Genomic DNA, 22,658 nt, shown 5'->3' on the forward strand with positions numbered 1-22,658 from the left:
CTAATTAGCATATAAATGAATATTTTAAAGAGTTTCTGCGTTTTTCTGTGTTATGTTTTTTGTCTGTTTGCATATTATCGCTTATTCGAATTAATTAAACTTTTTTGTTTAATTTGAAAACATATTTTTTGTGAAAAATTTTATGGAAATGTAAGATTCTAGTGTCTCAATAGAAAAGACAAATTATGTAATTATTTTAAATTATATGATATAAAAAAACAAATTATATGACTACATCAATGCCAGTTTTTTATCACATAGTTTTTAACATTATCTTAGTCATTATATCGATACATTAACCATTTCATTACAACTATGTCATATTAAGAATATTTAACTTCTATTTTCTCTTTTACACGCTATGCAAGAACATGTTGGATATTTCTTTTTTTTTTGTATGCTTTTTTTTTTATGCTTTTTGTCTCTCTGTGTACTTATTCGAATTAATTAATTATAAATTTTTATTTATCTATTTGTTTAAATTCACGAAAACATGCGAAAATATTTTTTGCGAGTTTTATGGAAAGTTTTATGGAAATTAATCTAAATGCATGAAAAGGCAAATTATATAACTATGTTTATTATGTCAATGCGAGTTTATTATATATTTCTTGATATTATCTTAATCAATACACACATATCATAAATATCATTATTCTTTTATTATCTCATAAATAATTGAACTTGTTCTCTTCCGTACGCTGTGTAAGAATGTGTCCTCAATATAGATACATATTATATATTTCACCAAAGAAATTACATTATTATCTACTTATATGATTATTCTTCATAATTGTAGAAATGTATAATTTTTTGTCGCGTTTTATAATTTTTATTGCACATTTATAATAAAAATAGTTCTTAACTAATAATTATTTTTATATAAGTAATATGTTATTATTATTATATTGTTACATATATATATATATAGGTGATTCTTAAAAAATTGAAATTTTTGCGTATCACACTTTTTAACTCTCCAATAGCACACATTTGTGTCTGCCATTTTTAACAGTTCTAATTTCTTCTATACTTGCGTAATTTTTATAACTTCCAAATTTTTTTCTAATGTCTATCTAATGGAATAATTTAGTAGAGATCTTAGAAGACAATGTGGAATTTTTCGAGAAGTTTAAGAATCTTAAAATCGGACACAAATGACACTCATGTCAGCCACTTTAAAATGCCGAAAATAAGTGTACTGTTGTAGAATTAAATACATTTAAATACGTCAAAATGTATTCGATTTTTTATCATAGAGAAAGATTATAACTATATTTATATAGACAATCAATGAAAATCCGATAATTTAATTTATTTATGTCTAAAAATTAACTTTTATAATAAAAATCTCTCAGTCCCCTGTCACTCAATTATGAAAGTCACTCAATTATGAAAGTTATATTGCAATCTATGTTTATGATAAATTTAAAATTATTTACTAACTGTTTCGCTTCATATTTTATATTATTGGGTTGTCCGGAAAGTTCGTGCCGATGTTGAAGGAAAATTGAAACGCAGAAAATTTAAATTTTAATATACATTTATTAAATTATATAAGTTAATCGGCACGAACTTTCCGGACAACCCAATAGTTATACTTATCACATTTTAAAAATTTTATTTGGTTAAATTACATTTACATTTAATTTCGCAATCTATCTCGTAGTTAAAGTTGCTCGCACACGTATTCGCACACGCTCACATCATCTAATCAAGTCTCTTATTCGATTAAATTTTATTTACAACAAATATCCTCAAACTTTATCACCGATTTGAAGTTTTATTTCCCTGGTTACAGATTGTTTCTATAAAACGACATTTATAATTTTAGTAAAGAAACAACTTTTACATATTTAATAAATACGGAATAAGGTTGGTGCATATTTTGTGATTGATGTTTAATGTAACACTGCATATTCTGCACATTCTGCAGAAAAAGTGCTATAAAGGCTGATTTAATGTCAATTATTTGACCGGCTGATTAACTTTGTCGTTAGAATGTCAATAGCAAGACTTCAAAATTTATTTTATTTCTACCTGTTCACACACACACACACACACACACACACACGCACGCACGCACGCACGCACGCAGTAAAGAAAAAATGTATGTAGCATGGATAATAAATTAGATTTTTAAATATGAATACATTTTTACAAATATATATTTTGTAACAGATTTGTTATTAAGAAATTACATTAGAAATGATAAATTTTTAATTTAGCAGTTAGCATTTCTCAAATTTAATCGACCGATCCAGTAATTGGCGTTGATGAAATCGGTTCTAAATCATTCAAACTACAATACTCTGATATATATTATATTTTAAACTTGTTATTTTTATTATGTTTTATTTAATATGAATATAACCTTGATATTCAACTTTCTTTTTAATACTAATGTAATATTTATATCAGTTTGAAATTATTCGCATTTAATCTCAAAATTCTCAGTTTTCCTGGGCTCAATTCCTTGACTACCCCTGTTAAAAAGTATGAGGAAACTGACAATGTGAGACATATCCAATTATATCATTATATTATAATAGTACCATACTATTATCATTTATTTTTATTATATTATCGTTATATTATATAGGATAGCCTTAAATATGGCATCACTCTTCCTGAGCAGCTAGAGCGGATTAAACTGAATCGAAAAATCCTCTACTATTTTGCAATTTTCGTAATGGTTAGAAGAAAAATCATTTATTTTCTTCTCATAGAACTCTTAAATATTTTTTTCAGAATTTTTCAGAATTTTTTTCAGAACTTTTTAGTATTGCATTTTCTTATTTTTACCAACATAAGAAAATACGATGTTCTGAAAAAATTCTGAAAAAATTCTGAAAAATTGCTCAGAATTTTATGAGAAGAAATTAAATAATTTTTATCTCTTACTGTTTTTCTGTAAAGTTGATTGATATATTTGAATAAAAAATTATTGAAGATACCAAGACCAATATTTAGCGATTTTTAATTAATATCTCATTAATTATTGTGAATATTGCAAAATTATAAAAAACTTTTCGACTCACAATCAGTTTAATCCGCTCTACCTACTCAGGATGGATGGTACCGTAATTTAAGGACACCCTATACATTTGTCTGGCTGCTTTTGAGATGAAACTAACTGTCTTATATATTTTATAAATTCATTGAAAAAGAGTTCTATAAAGTTAGCAGGACTAAATTAGCAGAATCAAATCGGACTTATTGGAATTTTTAGTATTCATTTTGCACTCAATTTTACTATTCATAATAATTTTGTGCCACCATACCGTGTGCCATTTCGAAAAAAATTGTGGTGGTGCTAACTTAATATTAAGCTGGCAATCAATTTAAAATAAAAGAAAAAAAGAAAAATAATATCAGACATCAATAGAATTTGTACTATTTTGTACTGCCAAAAACAATTCTATATTATGTGCATTTCCAGAGAGTGTGACGCTGCTAGTTTAATATTTAAGCTAGCAGGATCATAAAAAAAAAAACAAATTTAATCTTATTGATTTCTGATATTATTTTTTTTCTTTTATTTTGAATTGGTCAGCTTAATATTAAATTAGCAGCACCACAATTTTTTTTCGAAATGGCACACGGTATAAAATTATCATTAACTTTTACCCTACTAACTACAATTTGATACCTCATTCATACAAATATGAGCAGTAGAATCCATCCGTTTTTTTCATCTGTTGAATGATTCAAAAAATCTCTAAAAATTCACCAATATACTTTCAACTTTTTAGAATAAATACTGGCACTTCGTTTTGGAAAATAATAAAATGTAATATAATTTATAATTATCGAAAGACTCAAAGAAATGAACAGGAATCGCTCACTAATGATCCATGTTAATAGGGTAAGGGTTAATGGTACAATTTAGTACAAAATGAATACTAAAAATTCCGGTCTGATTTGATTTTATCAATTTGATGCTAGCTTTATAGAGCTTTGAAGATGTGTGTGTAAAATCGCTATCAAATAATCACAATTTTTTAAGAATCCATATATATATATATATATATATATTCATGGATTTCGAAAAAAATTGAATATTTTGTGATGATGAAAACACGACGAAGAAAAGATCATTTTGAATGGCACGTGATATTTCGAGAATATAATAGATCCTGCCTTTACTTTCTTAAAATTTTCTAAAAATATATGAGTCTCGATCAATATTGACTCCGCTCTACAGAAAAAGCAGTTTTGAAATTATTGTGAAATTTAACATGATTGGTCTTGTTTTTGAGATACTGCTAAGTATCTCACTGGATTTAAATGAATAAACTAATTATATTAAAGAATTTTACAATAGCTGCAAAGTTGCTTTCTCTTTGAACGCAGCCGATACACAATATTAGCATAAAAATGACATTTAAGAAGAGTCACAGATGGCCGTACCTTCCTGGATGGCGGCCGATCCGCGGAGGATTTTAATGCACATTCGTAAATTGACGTACAATGAGGACCATTATAAAACGCCTAATGGCTTTCAATGGGATTAATTTATGACTCGCGCGGCACGGAATAGGCTGTACCGCAATGTCGTATTATCCAGCATTTTCTAGAGCTGCAACGTCCTTGCGCGTACAATTGACGAAATAAAAATAGATTTCGATCGCATACACACGTTTCATGCTAAATTAATTTAATAATGTGGTATCAATATTTGTCTACCAATTTTATTATTAAAAAAATATTAAGAGAAATATTTTTTATTATTAGTGAAACAGTTTTATTACAATTATTATTTAGAAAATGTCAAATTGGGGAATATTTTTTTTAGAAGAATCACTCAATTCTCATTCTTGGCAGTCTTTGTACTTTTCTGCTTTTGAAAGAATCCCTTTTTGGACATGCATTTTGTTATTTATATTACATTATATAAGAGAATTATATATTTAAAAAAAAATCATGTAAGCTAATACAAAGTGTATCTTTTTTCATAAATTAAATCGTAATAGCGTTAAATCGTAATAGATAAAAATAATAAGGCTAACAATGATCAAATTTATGATGTCGAATAATTTAAATAAAAAGAATAATCTTTATTTATAAAAATGGTAATAATCCTGAACGTTTCAATTTAAAATACAACATATTTGGATTTAAAACGCATAGCATGTAGTGTTTTGTCTATTGAAATAGTTTAAAACTAAAACATCTTTAAGTGTTTAAAGCATGAGGGCAAGAATAAAACACATTACTTTTTACAGTGGTATCATCGGAAATGGAATATCAATTAAAATCACGCTTGTGTTACAAGCGCTAGTGCACTAGTATAATTCCATTGGTTATTGTCTAAATAATGTTCATACCAGAAATTGAGATCGAAATTAATTAATCAGAAAAAGAAGAAAATACAGAGTTTAATAAAAACTTCGCTTTGTTTTGATTGGTCAAATTCAATTCTTAATTTCTAGTTTACACTGAAAAAATGTCTGGTTAAAAATAAATGTCTTAAAAATAAACCAGAAGATTTTGATTACATCAGAATTTTGGTCTCAACTAAAATTCTAAAGTAAATTTAGGCACAGTTTTACAACTTACGGTTAACTCTTAACCGAGATTCAACTTATTCCTTATCTCTTTCTAGAATAAGGCTCTTGAGTATTCATCTCAGTCACATTGAATCGTGACATCATGAGAGATGATATCTACATTGATTTTTCTTGCATGCCATAAATAATGACAATTTGTATAAAACAATGAGATTGCTGTAAAACATTTGTAAAAATAAGCGAAACTATTCTTATCTCCTCCAATAATTAGTAAATAGTTAGAAAAAGGTTCGTAAAGTGAAAATAGCTACGTATGCGCATTGAGTAAAAACTAATAAACACATTTTACTTTGCCTTTTATTTACTGACTATTTACTGACTATTAAGGGAATAAGGATAGTCTTAGCTCATTTTTACAAGTGTTTTACAGCGATCTTATTATACCGTTTTATTCAAATTTAAATCTTTATTTATAAATGATACACAAGAAAAATCAACGTATCGCTTATGACATATTTCTTGCATATGATGCGAAGTCATGATTCAATAATGGCTGAGTGAGTACTCATGTACTTTAAAAACGCACCGCGAATTGCGAGTGTACCAATCAACCTTCTTGGCCGTCGGTTGTATGCCACCTCACAAACGGTCGAATGCAGTTGCAGTCCGTCTGTTCTGATACACATTCGAGACGAACGTAAATCGTTGTAATAACCCTTAAATATCATTAATTGTCGTACGCGTTAAAAAAATTCATCGAACAAGTGATACTCCCGACCGATCGCTCTCGTTTTAATGTAATTCAAGTCGTTCAAAGATTTCATTAGAAGATTTAAGATTGATCATTTTTTATCACTTGGGATCTAAAGAATTTAATATCTTCTGTTTTCGAGCTTTACGATTTATAACGAATGATTAATAGAGTTCTAAAATTAAACAAAACAATTTAAATAGAAAAATCGAGGAGAGTTGATGCTAATTTCGGTAATAAAATGAATATGAACAAAAAATTATGCGCGATATTAAGCTCTCGTTAATTGATTTAATATAGATAATATTGATTATTTCATGAAATTCTTCCTTTTCTTTCACTTTCCCAAGGAAAATGGAAAAATTGATTTTTTTATTCGATTATAATCTGAATATCTCATTACTATTTTGACATTATTTTGCTTCATTCATCTTAACATTGACGATCGCCAGAGTTTGTCGATAAATTTCCACTGACGATGAGCTTTCCATTCTAAATTACTACGTGTGCGTGACTCTAATGTTGATCTTAGTTTTTATTTAATTGTTTTTTTAATTAATCCTGTGAAAGTCAAGGATTGTTCCGTGGATCGCCTTTCAAACCGTCAAATTCAACGAACAGAGAAAGTCTCATGGATCGAGGAGCATATTTATTTTTTGTAATTATCTCTAACTGTTTTAAACGAATAAAATATCGAGATAAAACATCGCAAGAACAATAATGTAAACATACGAATTCAGAAGTTGCTAACATGAATACACGAAGAGGAAAAAGAGACAAAAAACGATTTTACTGAAATATCTAAAAATTTATGTAGCTAGATATTATGATATTACAAGTGTATAGATATGAAAATAATTTTTTTGGACTATAAAGATAACTAATATAGGAATCTCAAGCTGACAAGTAATGATACAAAAAATTTTTCGGTACATTTTAATAATCAATTTGAATGTTCTACATAATCATTTTGATGATCTATAACAAAATTTTGAATATCTGCAGCTAGTTAAATTTTTAGATATATTTCAGCAAAACTGTCTCTTCCGTAAGATGCTTAACTCAATTTTAATTTAATAGATTTCTTGGCAAATTAGAATTTAGAATATATGATAGAATGCGTCTGTTTCGCAATTTTTAAGGATGATTGTATTGCGGCTGTTTCAATAAAATATTAAAGAATGAGTCTTCACTTTTCTTTTGATTGCACAATGACAATTTTTTTTACTTGTCGACAATTTGCATTCAAATTGCTATAAATATACGATTCAATTTTTATTTATAAGTATTATTTGTTTGTCGAAATTCATGTTTTTTATTTTGTATTGTTCTAGAAATTTTACGACACGTTACAAAACTTTTTTTTACATAATAAATCATAAAAAGTATGGAAACACGTGCAATTTTAACATAAAAAAATGGTCACTTTCCAATGTAACATAGTGAATCATTTTATCTTTGTTTAACATAGGCAAACAACAAGGATGTAATGATTCATTGTATTACACTGTGTCCTTGTTGAAAATACCCAATGCTATTCGTTATAATTAATATTGTTGGTAATTTTTGTCTTGTGATCTTTAGATTTTAGTCTTGCTTTGTTGAGTGATTAATGATAATTCAAAGAGATTTGTTTTTAGATAATTATATGTTTTATGAATCTTACAACAACTATCACTAATTATAAAATTGTATTTTAATGTCTCACACAATTGATCAACGGTAGTTGCGAATACTCACGCTTTTGGATGATTATATTTTGGAAATTTCGTAACGGTAATATAATTATTATGTATAACTTTTTTACAACTATTTTATTACATGAGTTTCAGAGAGTTTCGTTTTAATTACATAGATTTCAGTGCTGCAAAATGTTTTAACATTCTAATTGATTACAAGTATGTCAAAACATTTTGCAATATTATTTATTATGATTGAGCGTTTTATATAATTATTTTGATAACAAAATTATTTTCAGTATCTTGCTAAATTTTAGATATTTTTAGATATTTTTAGATATTTTAGCATAATCATTCTTTTTGTATAATTATACAATTATACTGAAAAAAATGCATTAAATCGAACTCATAATGTTAAATTATATCCAATTTGAAGTATCTTTAATTATTTCTGTAAGTCGCTACTGCTCTTACTCAATATGTCATTAATTTATCTAAAACAATGGAGTACAATTTAACTTAAAAAAATATATTAAATTTGATTCAAATTTAATTTATTATTTAATAAATGCATACATTAATATGAACATTTATTTTGAAATTATAATCATAGAAATGGATTCATTTAAATTTTGACATACATGAAAATTAAAAATATAATAAGAAAATATGATTTAACTCAAGGGGAATTGTTGGGCTACTCTTTTAATATCTAATAATGTACTGACGCCCTCTTTTTATTTTATATAATAATGTTACAAGATCAATAATATAATATTAATATCAAATAAATTATAAATACAATAAATATTGATAATATTGTAGATTGTGTGTTCATATTGTTGTATTGCTATAGATAGAATATTGACGATCCAGATTTCTTGATTCTCGAGCTCACACGAAAAAAATGTTTGATTGAAAATAAACGAACCAGAAAATTTTAATTTATCAATCGGAATTCTGATTATCAATTCTAGAATTGTAATAGTTTAATCAGAAAATGCTATTTTGTCCATTTTCAATCAGAATTCTAATTAATTCAATCATTTTTCTCAATACGTGATGGTAGGAGAGTAATGCTCGAGAATCAAGAAATCTGGTCATCATCATCAATCTATCAATATTAATCACAATCAAAAATATTATTGTTTGTTGGTACTACTAATAATAGTTATAATTGACCATATAAAGTCCATATTATGTATTTATAGAGTTTCATATGTGATATAAATTCAAGAACTTGTGCAGTTTTCGCTCGCAAGCTTCCCTACGTTTTGTGATCTAGAAGGTCACGCGCTCCGCTCTCCTTGGCGAATGTACCTTGAAAAGTGTATTTGAAGGCACGTATGCACGCATGAAGCATCACGGCCGGCTAATCGCCGTATGGTGGAGTCAGTGAGTCAGTGAACCGTCCTCAGTAGCAGTGGTGGCGGCCAGCGGTTCGGTTGGATACGTCGGTTACTTAACGTATTGCGGTAGAAAGTCAACGATACTCGACGACACTAGATCGAGTTGGATCGTACGGTACCTAATCACCGCCTTTGGGAATTCGGAATTGCTGCGAGCAACCACCGTCGCGGGATCCTCCGCTCTCTCGAGAGATTTCCGCGCATCATTCTGATCTATGGATCTCACGGGCCGCGCGATCGATGGAGCCGACATCCCGTAACGTTATTGATCGTCGATCCGATCGAAACGAGTATGGCAGCGACGAGCAACATCTGATTGATTGACAGACGTATAGTGTGCATAGAACAGTTATTTTTCTTTTCTTTTTTTTTTTCTTTTTTTTGTGCTCTTACAATTGCCAAGTCTCTTCGAAAGTGAGGATGGAGTGCCTCATCGAACTCTTCCTCTTTTGCGGAGTTGTCTGCTACTTCTTTAATCTCAGGTAAATTAATCCTGTAAATTAGGAATAACTCTTATCAGTGACTTAAATGTTACTCTAAAAGCGGATTAAATCGACTATTTTATAAAATTTCGAACTATTTTATAGAATTATCAGTATCCTACGTTGTATTTTCTATAACATCGCGATTATAAAGATAACGATTTTATTAAAAGATTAAATCATGAAGTACACAAAAAGTACATAAATGGAAAATATTTATATTCGTGAGTGATATTTGACGTTAAACGTGATTATCCAATTAAGTTTTTAAGTCCAATTTTTTGTAAAGGAAATATTCCGCGAATTGAAGATCATGGTCGCATTTAACATTATATAAATGAGATATAGACCTCTGCAGATTGTAAATTTAAATGAATTTCTGGAGAAGAAGAAATATTACCCATTATTTTGTCGAGAATTTTACTTGCTTTAAGATTATTTCATATAATATGAAAATATATCTATTTTAACATTAAATGATTCGACGATAAGTAAAACTTTTTATTATTTAAGCTTTCTAATCATGCTAAAGTTCATTCATGACATTTTCAGATATATATAAACACATACAGAATGTTCCAAAATTTGCGAATACTAAAGCAAAATACTATAGCAAGAAAGTTCTCGAAAAAAATAAGTCGAAAAACTGTTTGCCATTTTTTGATTTCGCGTAGTAGTTTTTCAGATTTGAAGGTTTAAAATGGATTTTATGATTAAGCAACTGCTATTTAAATCTTTGCTCCGAATTGCTATGGTCAAACTAAATATCGATGTGCGACTTATGGACAACTGTTTAATCATAATTCATAATTAGCCAGTTTTAAACAAAAAGTATTGTTTGAAATAAAAAATGATAAATAGATTTTTTTAAGGACTTTCTTGTTGTGATATTTTGAGTATCCTGCGAATTTTAGGACATCCTTTGTATATAGCATTTTTTAATGAATAAGAATTCTTGTTTACTATATACTCTCTCTGTGTGTGTGTGTGTGTGTGTGTGTGTGTGTGTGTGTGTGTGTGTGTGTGTGTGTCCTAATTTATACAACTTTTATTTTTTTGTTAACGAGCTAGTGTAACGAACAAAATGCAGACTTCAGAAATTTTGAAAGACTAATGAATTGGCTTATTTACAGTTTCTTCATATTTTTAGTAAGCCAAATTATAATAATTATTTGTAATCAAAAGATTAAAGTCCTTTATAGCAAAGAGCGTTGTAAATTATTTTTATTCTAGGACACATTTATCACGCTTTATTAGATACTGACATGCGCTGGTGTTCCGTAAAGATCATTACAACACACAACAATTAAAAATTTTTGAAATCAAAATCCTAGTACTAAAATATCGAGGTTATAATAAGTTTTTGAATTATGCTAGTGAATCAGATGATCAAAGTTTACGCAAGTACAAAATATAGTACAAAGTATTGAAGATTAAGCTGAAAACTGACTATTGATCTTCTTGTTAATATCGATATAAGATTGGAAAGGTACGATTGTCTTTTTATATATATAGATTTATATACATAGATTTCTGCAAACTTATTATGTAATAATAATATTTTCTTTTTTATATATTTTTTATTTTTATGTGGTACACTAGGTCAAAATGCAAGCTCAAATGATATTTTATATCTTACAGGTAAAATTGTAGTTATCAAATGGTACTAGTTAACAAATGATATGTATTTATAATTATTTAACAAAATAAGCAGCTGTTATTACTAATATTCAAAAATTAAAAAGTCATATTTAAAAAAAAATGCTATTGATTTTCATATGATAATTAGATTAGTATTGATTCCTGAAATGACAAAGAATTTTATTTTATGTGATCATCTTTCAGACTCTTAAAAACTGAGAAATAGAATTGCGTTTTGCAACCTTATATTAAATTTTTTTTATCTGCGATTTAATTTGTCAAAATTTCACATTTTTATTATTGACATTTATTTAAATTGAATAATCTCTTTTTCAGTTAAAACTTCATTATTTATAACTGAAAGAACATCACGTAGATCTAGCACGTGCTATTAGTTTTTTTCTTCATTTATAAATTTTTTATATGTAATAAAATAATTCTATCGATTTCCTATGATTAATAAATTACACAATGCAAACATGTGCCTTTTTCCGTTTTAATTTGATTGATTTTAATCTAATATTTTCCCAATTATTTATCGAATTAATCTCTTTATATTGATCGCAATAGAATGTTTATTTCATTATTGAAAACGATACATCTCGAAATATCTCATTATCAATTCTCGTTAAACGAGAACGACGTTGTATGATGTAAGCCGAAAAAATATTCTTGGTTATCAGATTGATGGTCATCTATTTTCTGTTGTACAGTGTTTATATCTGAAATAATTTAAAATACATTTTAAAGGTTATAATAAATTTGAAAATACATTTAAAGGTCATACTTTTCTTAGCATTTTTTACTTACTATATATTTTTATATTTTTATATTTGATTAAAGCAAAATAGTCTGGTTTTTACATAAATAATTAATTAAATGAAATTATCAAAAAAAAACATTAATCAACTAAAATTATAAATCTTGACATATATAATGTTTTTAATACAATACAAATTATACTTACCTAATATATTGCAAGATTTTGCAATATATAAAATTTGTTTTTTCCACATTGGAAAGAAAAAGAGTAAAAATGATCGTAAAAAATTTAATTAAAAAGAACAGACACTTAAGAGCCTATTCTGTAACTCTTAACGACTGTAACGATATTACATTGTCATTGTGCAGATTTTGTAATAGTAAAAAAACTGCGCAGTAACAATTTAATGATATTGTTAGAAGTTATTGTTATCGTTAAGAGTTATAGAATAGACCCCTAAGTGTCTATAAGTTTGTTCTTTTTAATTAAATTTTTTAAGGGACAGAATAGGTCCCTTGATATTGCAATAAGTGCAAAAATTTTTATTTGAATTATTGGACAATGCTTTCTAAATATATTTTATAAAAATAATGTTTTATAATTTCTTTCTTATACCCGTTTCTATTAATGTAGATTAACTTTAAACTTGCTTCAATTTATTCTTCATTTTTTCTAATTTTTAGAATTAGAAAAAGATGAAGAATTAGTTGGACCTTCCCTCCCCCTTCCAGTACAATTTAAATAAAATTAAACTTGGTACAAACGACAGGGGTGAATCCACAATGGTGTCATGATTCCCATGATCTCTACCTTGGGTATTTTCTTTCTTAAAAATATTTATAACGAATGATATATATATATAAAAAAAAATCACAATTTTAATATTCTAAAAATATTTTTAATTTAAGAAACTCCTAGATTCTTAAGGCTTACTGCTCTTTTATAAATATGTGCGATGTTATACAAAAATCTATGCTGCTGTGGCTTTTATTTTCCAATCAATATCGTAAGCGAAAAAATTTTTGCTCAAATTAAAAAATAAAGATAGAAAGGTACAGAAAATTTTCTTTTTTTATTTGATTGTTGGCATATGATATTGGAAAATTTGGCAACCAAATCCATCAATAGTCCTCACTTTGAGAAGTTTCTGGATCCGTTCCTATATATGACAAACGAGCATTATATAAGAAAAGCCAATGCGTTTTATTTTTTGTTAATAATCCTCTTAAAGAGAGTTTTTTAGATATAGAACCGCTCAAATGCTAATCAGATTACAAAATTATTGGAAAGCTGTTAAGTTGTTGCTATTATGTGTGTATATGCACTTGCGAACATATTGTTGACAGCTATCGAAAGTATTTTTTTTTTTTTTTTTTTTTTTTTTCAATAAATTTGCTGTTACAGAAGAAGATTCGTGAAAATATTCAACGTGATTATTCATCTGATGTTATCATTTGCCAATTATGCCAAAATACACATTTATACGCAAAAGTGTATTGTACACGATTTCCCCACGACCTTGCTCTTTATTATTCATTAGCCACATCTTGTCAAGCATGATTTCTATATGGTACACGCAAGGTCGATGGTAATTTTCATTTCTCACGACGCAATGTAACGCAATCACATTTAACGTTCGTGTTTTCATTGGAGCTGTTTACCAGCAAATATATTTATAATTGATTATTTGAATTATTCGAAATAATTATTATGCTATTATTATTTACATCTGAATTCAGTTTTATTATATATATTTACAGTTACATATATATTTCTTTTAATTATGAAATTTTTAACGAATTTCAAACAGATTTTTTTCGGCAATTATTCAATTATCATTATAATCTTGGGATTTAAACATTTTAATGAAATAGATATAGCGCAATTGTGTTTTAAAATTATATGAAAATCTGTGCGATTTTTTTATTTATCTAATTTCAGTAGCATCATTTTAAATTTTGTTATTAATATACAAAGGTGTGATTCATTGTTTATTGCTATTAATTGATAATTTCCATTGTGATTAAAATGATTACATCATTCTACTAATTGAGTTATGTAGGTCGGTGAAGTAATGCGCGTGATTTAGCGAATTCGATTGGGCGCACTAATTCTTCCAATCGAATTCGTCATTAGTGTTGTTCATAATGTATAAGTTTCGATGTCGATAACCTGATCTGATATGATGGAAATAAATTCATAGAGCTTGAGTCGAAGGAATTAACAAACAACAAGTGTTAATGAGCGTAATCTACGTTCAATTATTCAATTGTTAAATGTTTCACGATTTCGGAATAAAAGCATAATTTACTCTACAACATTGTTACTGCTTAGTACATTCATTCGATCTTTTGATTGACAAAAAATTGTTATTATGATTCACCGAAAATATATAATGCGAAAAGGAGTTGAAAGCCAGTTCATTAACTTTTTAAAATTCCTGATGTTCGCACTTTACTTTTATTATTTTAGCGTGTTAATAAGAAGAGGAAGTTGCATGAATTATCTGTACATACACAAAAATTATTTCATTACATAATTCCGATATGTTTATATATTCATTAAATATAATCGTTCCTATATCACTTTTTTTTAGCTATACCGGATGAGCAATTTAAATAAATGTTTTTCTAATCGCAACAACATAATAACACTCATTATGACATATTTTTATCGTAAAATGTATTTTGTAAAATGTATTTTGTTAAATAGTATATATAGATAATATAATTGATAGACTTAACATCCAAACCGAATACCATATTTTGATATTTTTCTAACTTAAAAGGAAATTGATCGTTTCGTAATCACCCACATTTGATCCACGTTAACCCAGTAAACAGAGAAAGAAACGTTCCAAAACATTTCAGCAACATTGTAATGTTATTGAAGCATTTCAAAACGTTACTGAAATGTTTCTTATTTAGTGGATAATCAGCTATAATTTCTCAAAGTTTTTCTAATGGCAAAATATTTTGAAAAAATAAAAATAAGAACAGAGGATAACTCTTCTAAGATTGTTAAGCTTTTTTATAATACAACATTCTTGATATTCCAAGAATTTAAGGATGCGGCGCACAAGTGGCTAATTCTTTGTCCCTTCGCCTTCTCGTTTTTATCATGTCCGTCCAATGTTCAAGAGCTATTAATGAGTCATTTCAGAGTATGGCGGCACATATAATCTCCAGCTTTCTTGAATTACGTACGACAATATTATTCTCTTCTGCTCTTCCCTCGGACCTCTTTTTCAAGTATCGAATATCCTTCTCTTCGCGTGATAGACTTATCAGTGTGGACTTTGACAATTATTGCTAATCAAGTCCAGACTCTTGCTTCTCTTATTTTTAAAGGCTATAAACATGGCCTATGTCTTCTGATGTATCAACGTATATTTATCGGTCATCCGCATTATCATATCAACATCGTCGGGATACAGTGTTCATCTTTGTTACATTTTATTATAATTGATAGAGAATTGCCTCATATGTTTTTTCTATTCTCTGAAATAATTCTTTTATTTATGTGATAATTAGTTGATTTACATTTATTAGAACAATTCCTCAAAATTTCATTATTTACAACTGAAGAAATCACGTACATCTGGTGTCTGTCTATATGTTATTAATTTCTTTCCTTATTTATAATTTTGTTGTATGTGATAAAATAATTTCGATCGATTTTCTATGAATAATAAATTACGCAATGCAAATATATCTCTTTCCGTTTTAATTTAATTGTTTTTTTAATCTAATATTCTCCTAATTTATTTATTAAATGCAATAAGAATATTTATTTCATTATCGGAAACGATACGCAAATATCTTTTTTTTAAGTCTTATTGAATCTCCTTAACCTTTAATTACAATCAATTGAAGTTGCACCTTTTTTTATCTATAATTTATTATTAGAACTTTACAGTACTAATTATATAGATTATACAATTAGTTTTGCTTAGAGTGCAAATAACATATTGCTGTTGTCAATCTATAATGGATATATTTTTAAATTTACGATCAGTATTTAATATTATTTAATAGCATTTGTTATTTTTTATATGTAAAAGAATCATAGAGCGATATTCATAATCCATTCTTATTTTAAGACTTAAGTAATGTTTTAAGATGCTAATACGAAACCTTCTGATTGGTCCATGATTTCTTAAGATGATCTTGAATAAACAAGACTGTCTTAAGTAATGTTTTAAGATGCTAATACGGACTCTCTGACTAATTCATGATTTCTTAAGATAGAAATCATGAATTAGTGAAAATGAATAGAAGATCTTGAATATAAAACTATGAATACCAGTCACAGAAAGATTGCAATAAATATAAATTTTGTTATGAAAAATGACCGACCTGTCTGCGGTACAGAGAAAAGTCGCAGATATAACCGGATCGTTTCTGCGGGACCGACTTTTTAATGTTAATGTGACAGCACGCATTGCATACCCACGTATTTACACACAGACATGGATAGATCACTTGAGATTTTGTGTAATGGTAAATGGAAGATAACTGCGGATGCATTCCTTTCTCACATAGAAAACAACATCTAATCTCTATTCATATAACCAATACACGATTATTATATTTGCATAAGAAAGATCCTGTGATCGAAAATTCTATACGCATTTGATTAATCTCATGATCTTTTACTCTGTCTAGAACTAAATTAGTCAATTTTTCCACAAACGAATTCGAAGTAGAAACAAAACTGGTTGCGAGAAGTTTACGTATCATTACATTTATACTGAAAAGAAACATAAACATTTTAATAAATAATTTGTTTGATAATACCAATTAAATATTTACTAAATATAAAGATTTATTTATTTAGTATAAAAACTATTAATTTGATTTAACATTTTTTTAATTAAATATTAAACAAATACTAAATATTTACTGCAAATAAATGTTTAGCTGGTATTATTCAAATAAATATTTAAAATTTAGATTTAAAATTTACACATCTTGTTCAGTTTACTTGCATAATTATGCGCGCGGATTTGCTTAAAAACTTGTATTCCAAGCGAAGCGTAGAGGTGTACATTCTTAGCAAGCATGCATAGCATGCAAATGACCAAAACCAGAAGAAGTCAAAGCCAGATTCATGGCGGCCAAAGCTGAGATCATTGAGTTATAGATATTTATAGTAGATTTATAGACATCCTGCAAATGTAAGATAAAAATATAGCTTCTTGAATGTTGATAGCGTTTTTATTAAAATTGTTTTCTTCTATAACTTAACAACTCATCTTAGCATACGATTTCTTCCTGGTCTTTTTTATACATATATCTTTTTTATAGTCGATTCCTAGATAAAAATTATTATACATATATGCGCACGTCTGATGTAAAATTATTTTTATATGTGAGCATCCAATTTTTTGCACGCCTCTTAATCTTAATATTGAGCCAGCAGCGCCGCGAGCTTTTTCGAAATGTTATACGGTATAAAATTATCATTAATGGCAATTTAGTACAAAATGATTACTAAAAATTCTGATAGGTCCGATTTGATTCTGCTGATTTAGAGCTTCTTAATGCAGCTTCTTAACGCAGAGACGTGCAAAAAGTTGGATGCTCACATATAAAAATAATTTTACATTAGACATGCGCACATATGTATAATAATTTTTATCTAGAGATCAACTATAAAAAAGATATATGTATAACTATAAAAAAGACCAGAAAGAAATCGTATGCTAAGATGAGTTGTTGTTAAGTTAACACGGTATAAAATTATTAATGGCAATTTAGTACAAAATGAGTATTAATAAATCTAATTTTCTGACAGGATTAATTCAAAATAAAAGAAAAATAGAAAAATAATATCAATCAATATGATTGAATTTGTAAATACTATTTTGTATTGCCGAAAACAATTCTATATTATGTATCATTTCCAAGGAAGTGGCACTGATAGTTTAATATTTAAGCTGGCAAGACTATAAAAAAAACACAGGGCAAAAATTAACGCAACTGAAATTTGTACTAATTTGTACGTACCATTGAAAGTCAGTTAATATTTTACATTTTTCTCCTTAAATGACTCTCTTTATTAGTATGTAACTTTATTATATATAGTACTTACAATCTATGAGACATTCCACGTCAAACCGGACATCTTTGAAACATTGTCATTTTATTTTTTTTTGCTAACATATTCTACAAATAAAAATATGAGACGTATTTTGTGAAAAAAAATGTAATATGCATGCTTTTTTTGTGTATTAACGCATATAATCATTTTTTATTTATTTTTATCAATAGTTTTCATCATCAATTCACTAATTAAAAAATTTTATAAAAATATCATCATATTCCCATTTCAATTATGAAGCCTGAAAAATGAAACTTGAATGGACTGTATAGTTAAAAAATTCGAATAAAAATTGTAAACAAATAGAAAATGATTTATTTATAAAAAAATGATAAATTAAAAATTACTCATAGAACAATTTACGATCTATAAAATTGATCTCTTGCATTTTTTGCACGCACGCACATAAATATTGTATCTGTATGCACGAACACTAATCTGCACTGAAAACAATTGAAATGTGGCAACAGCATGCCCTGTCTCACAAATTACAAATGTAAACTATTCTAATTCAGAAACGGCACCGTTAGGTCTCTCCTTTTTTTTTTTTTTTTTTTTTTTTTAGGTTTCTATAATATTTCTACATTATATATTTATTTATTTTTTTAAATCTGTAGAAGATTTTCGCCGCAAAATATTAAAACATTACTTTGGCAAGGCTTGATATAGGAGTTTACATGTTGAAAGCTGAAACTTTGAAAATGAATATCTCCATTTCGGTACCGCTAAGGTCTTCGAAATTTTAGATATGTATAGATAAAATTATTTTAAATATAATATTCAAATTTCAAAAAAAATCTGTAGAAACTCAATTTCTCAGAGAAATAAGTTTTTTTTTTATCGAAAATTGTTCATTAACATTGACACATGTATCATTATTTTGTATTTTATTGTTGCACAATTGTCTGGCGACTAATATGCCACAAAAATACGACACAAAAATGCGATGTTTTGTGTAAGAAATTTTTCTATTTATTTTTTACAGCAGTCTGCTTTATCTTTCATAATTTCAGAGAAACTGCGGTTACATGAACATTTTCACATGTATATAATGCATATCTTAGAATTATCAGTTGCCCCTCTAATCTAATGTCAGAAAAAATCAAACTTAAATTAAGCATAAACGATACTATACGATTAATTTGAAAGGTTGCCCGCTGTGAACATACAGTTATTATATTTGCGTATATCAGCATTATCATTCACATTTCCGTCACGAAGTATTTCAACATTAGAAGCATTAAAAACAGGAAATATTAGTCATTCTGCATCTCATTCTAGCATATTTTTCTCTTCTTTAAATGAAAATTTTTTTATTACATAACTTAGAATTAGAACAAAATGAAGATCATTATGTCGGACTATCTTTCTTCCGAAACATATGTTCAACTATTACTTACTGTATTTTATGTTCCTTTTTTTCTTTCTTTTCGTAATATCTGAAAAAATCAATTTCATTGATACAGAGGCTGAATTTGTACTACAATTAAATTGAGTTCAAATTTCAATACTTTTATGTGCGTGTGTAGTTATTGTTGTATACAAAATATCTAGGATTTTGGAAGTCTGATTCTATCCGCGGGTATTACTTTGGATAGAAAATGCAAAATTTACAAAGAATATCTTTGTAAACAAAAAATAAGTAAAACAAAATTATTATTAATAAATTATAATAACATATAATAATAAAATCAATTATACCTTTAGCACTTATGGAAAAAAGTGGATTTGCGTGATTCTTTGCAGTTCTTACGATACAAAATAAATATCCATTCAAAATTCAAACTAAAATTACGAAAAGTTATAACATTTATGAATTAATTATCTTTATTTAATTTTTCGTTTGAACAACTTTCTCGATGATAATCACTGCATTTTCTTTCAGTTGAGTGTTTCTCGCATAACTCTAGACTTACTACGCCATTGTCAGGATCGTACGAGCCTAATCGACAGTAACTCTTGGCAATCTTTCGCCTCTGAACTGTTGAAGTACAGTCTGTAACAACATTGCTGCGCATAGTGCATACGCCGAGAATTGTGTGCTATTGCAGACAAAAAAGAAAAATAAATTATTTATAAATGAAGCGCTGTACTACATTAAAAAAATATGTTTAAAGGGCACAGCTGTGTCACTAACTAGAGCTTTCCGCAAGTAGAAGTTTATTACGTAAAATGTATCGCTTCATAATTAAAGTTGTCATATCGATTAAAAATACATAATTGTGATTTTTCTATATTTGTTCGTTTATTATGAATGAATCAATTGCACATAGAATTTTTATATGTAATTAAATGAGTTTAACGATCCTTCTTTTTTCATTTTATAATTATCTATATGTCAAGTAAACCAGTATATGTATAAACACATATGTATTCACAGTATATGTATAAACAATTATATGGTATCAATCTCAATATTTCGCAACTTTGAAAAAGTTCTTAAGTATATATATATGTATGTTGATAGCTTATCTTTATGCTTTAACGTCAGCATTTTAATAAATATTTAAAGATACTAAAAATTTCATTATTTATTTGCTCGAAGAGAAAACAAAATTATTAAATTATTATTAAAAAATATTAGTTTCTCGAAGAGAAATTGTTATATTTTGTGTTAGAAAATTATTTCTCGTTTTTTAAATTCTGTAGAACCTTTTACCGATCGCTTACAATTCTCAACGTACTCTCGGGATTGAGGAACAAATAGCATCTTTTTCTTCAGGTCATAGAAGTTTGGGAAAAAGAAATTATAAAAAGGGACGAGAGGCATTACACTATTCATTTTGTTTTAAATCAATGAAGAGCTGTTATGTGTTTTACAATGTGTTTTTATAAAGTTTTTCCTTTTCTTAATTTTTTTCGGGTCGCAACGATGATTGGATGAACGATGATTGTTGAGTTCATCGTGCATATTTCGGATCAATCAACCGTAAATCCATTTTTCAGTGATACAAAATGATTCGTAATCTCGCATCTTAGGTCATATTACATGTTTCTACTCATCAAATTAATTGATAATATGCTGCATTACGACGGAGTGTATCCGTTTTTCTCATAACGTTTAATTTTAATCAACTTAAATCACTGTTATAATAAAATATAGAAATATGAAGATTGTTTCTTCATATCGTTCTTAGTATTTCAATATTTATTTTCAATGAAGTTTCTTCAAGTCTCTATTTTCCCTCTATATATTGTCAGGAGTGCTAATTGCACAGGAGTCAGGAGTGACAATTGCGCCATGAACGTGCAAGAAATACAAACGATTAAATAAATGATTGCCGGAACCGATTTATTAAATATACTCAAAGTTACTTTAAATAATTAATATAAAAGAAAAGACCCTGAGTGAATATAAATTGTAAACTTACGAAATGCGAATTCAGAAATTGCGCGGAAGCTGTCCTCGTCCGATACGCGGAATGTTCAAAGATGATCCGAAAAATATAGAATATATAAACGCGACCGCGGACAAATTTTCGTCGATCAGAAATTTGAAAGAAACTCATCGCGTTATTTTGTCTATCGTTTAAAAAAAAAAATTGTAACAGTATCTACCGCGACGTGGAAAATGCTAAGTGGAATTGTAAGATAACTACTGGTGTAAAGTTAAATATATTCTATTAGAAAACTACAAGGCTATCTAATCTCATCTCTCGAAGTTCTTTGTTGTGGATCTGCAAACTGTGCCGTGAAAAATCGGCACAACATATATATTCTTAATTTCCTTTCCTCTTAATTAATTTAGGTCTATTTTTTTGTTTAATTTCTGTTCGATTATATCATTTTTCTCAAATATATAATGCATTAGGTTGGTATTTCATATGTCGTACGACAAGATTTTTTTAAGCTTATTGATTGGCTGCAAGGTAGAGAATTTTTCGGATCTTTCTGTCTTGCAACCAATCAACAAATTTGAAATCGTTATTGCACGACACATATAAAATATTAATATATGATGCATCGTGGAGATAATTGTACTTTTATTGTTCGTTCTATTTACGACACACATAAAATATTAATATACGATGCATAGTGGAGATAATTGTACTTTTATTGTTCGTTCTATTTCTTAACATTTATCCTTAACAAGGCTTCACCAACGGTCTCAATTTATCTTTTATAGTTACATTTTAAAATGCCTTCTCCGAGGAAAATTTTATTCTTAAACTTTACTCTTATACAGTACACATAACGTATATCATATTATATCGAATAAAATTTTCCTCAAAGAAGACGTTTCGGTGTGATTAGTGATATTACCTATATATAATTCTTTCCTTTTGTTTTAAACAATTTCATAACTTTTATTGGA

General features: G+C 27.6%; 1 protein-coding gene across 1 annotated transcript in view; it reads left to right on the plus strand.

The window, feature by feature from the left end:
* Positions 1-22,658, plus strand: part of LOC108694759 (glycerol-3-phosphate acyltransferase 1, mitochondrial) — a 29,520-nt gene that overhangs the window by 943 nt on the left and 5,919 nt on the right. The window lies entirely within an intron of this gene.

This window comes from Atta colombica, unplaced genomic scaffold, assembly GCF_001594045.1.
Source record: "Atta colombica isolate Treedump-2 unplaced genomic scaffold, Acol1.0 scaffold125, whole genome shotgun sequence".
Taxonomy (NCBI): Eukaryota; Metazoa; Arthropoda; class Insecta; order Hymenoptera; family Formicidae; genus Atta; species Atta colombica.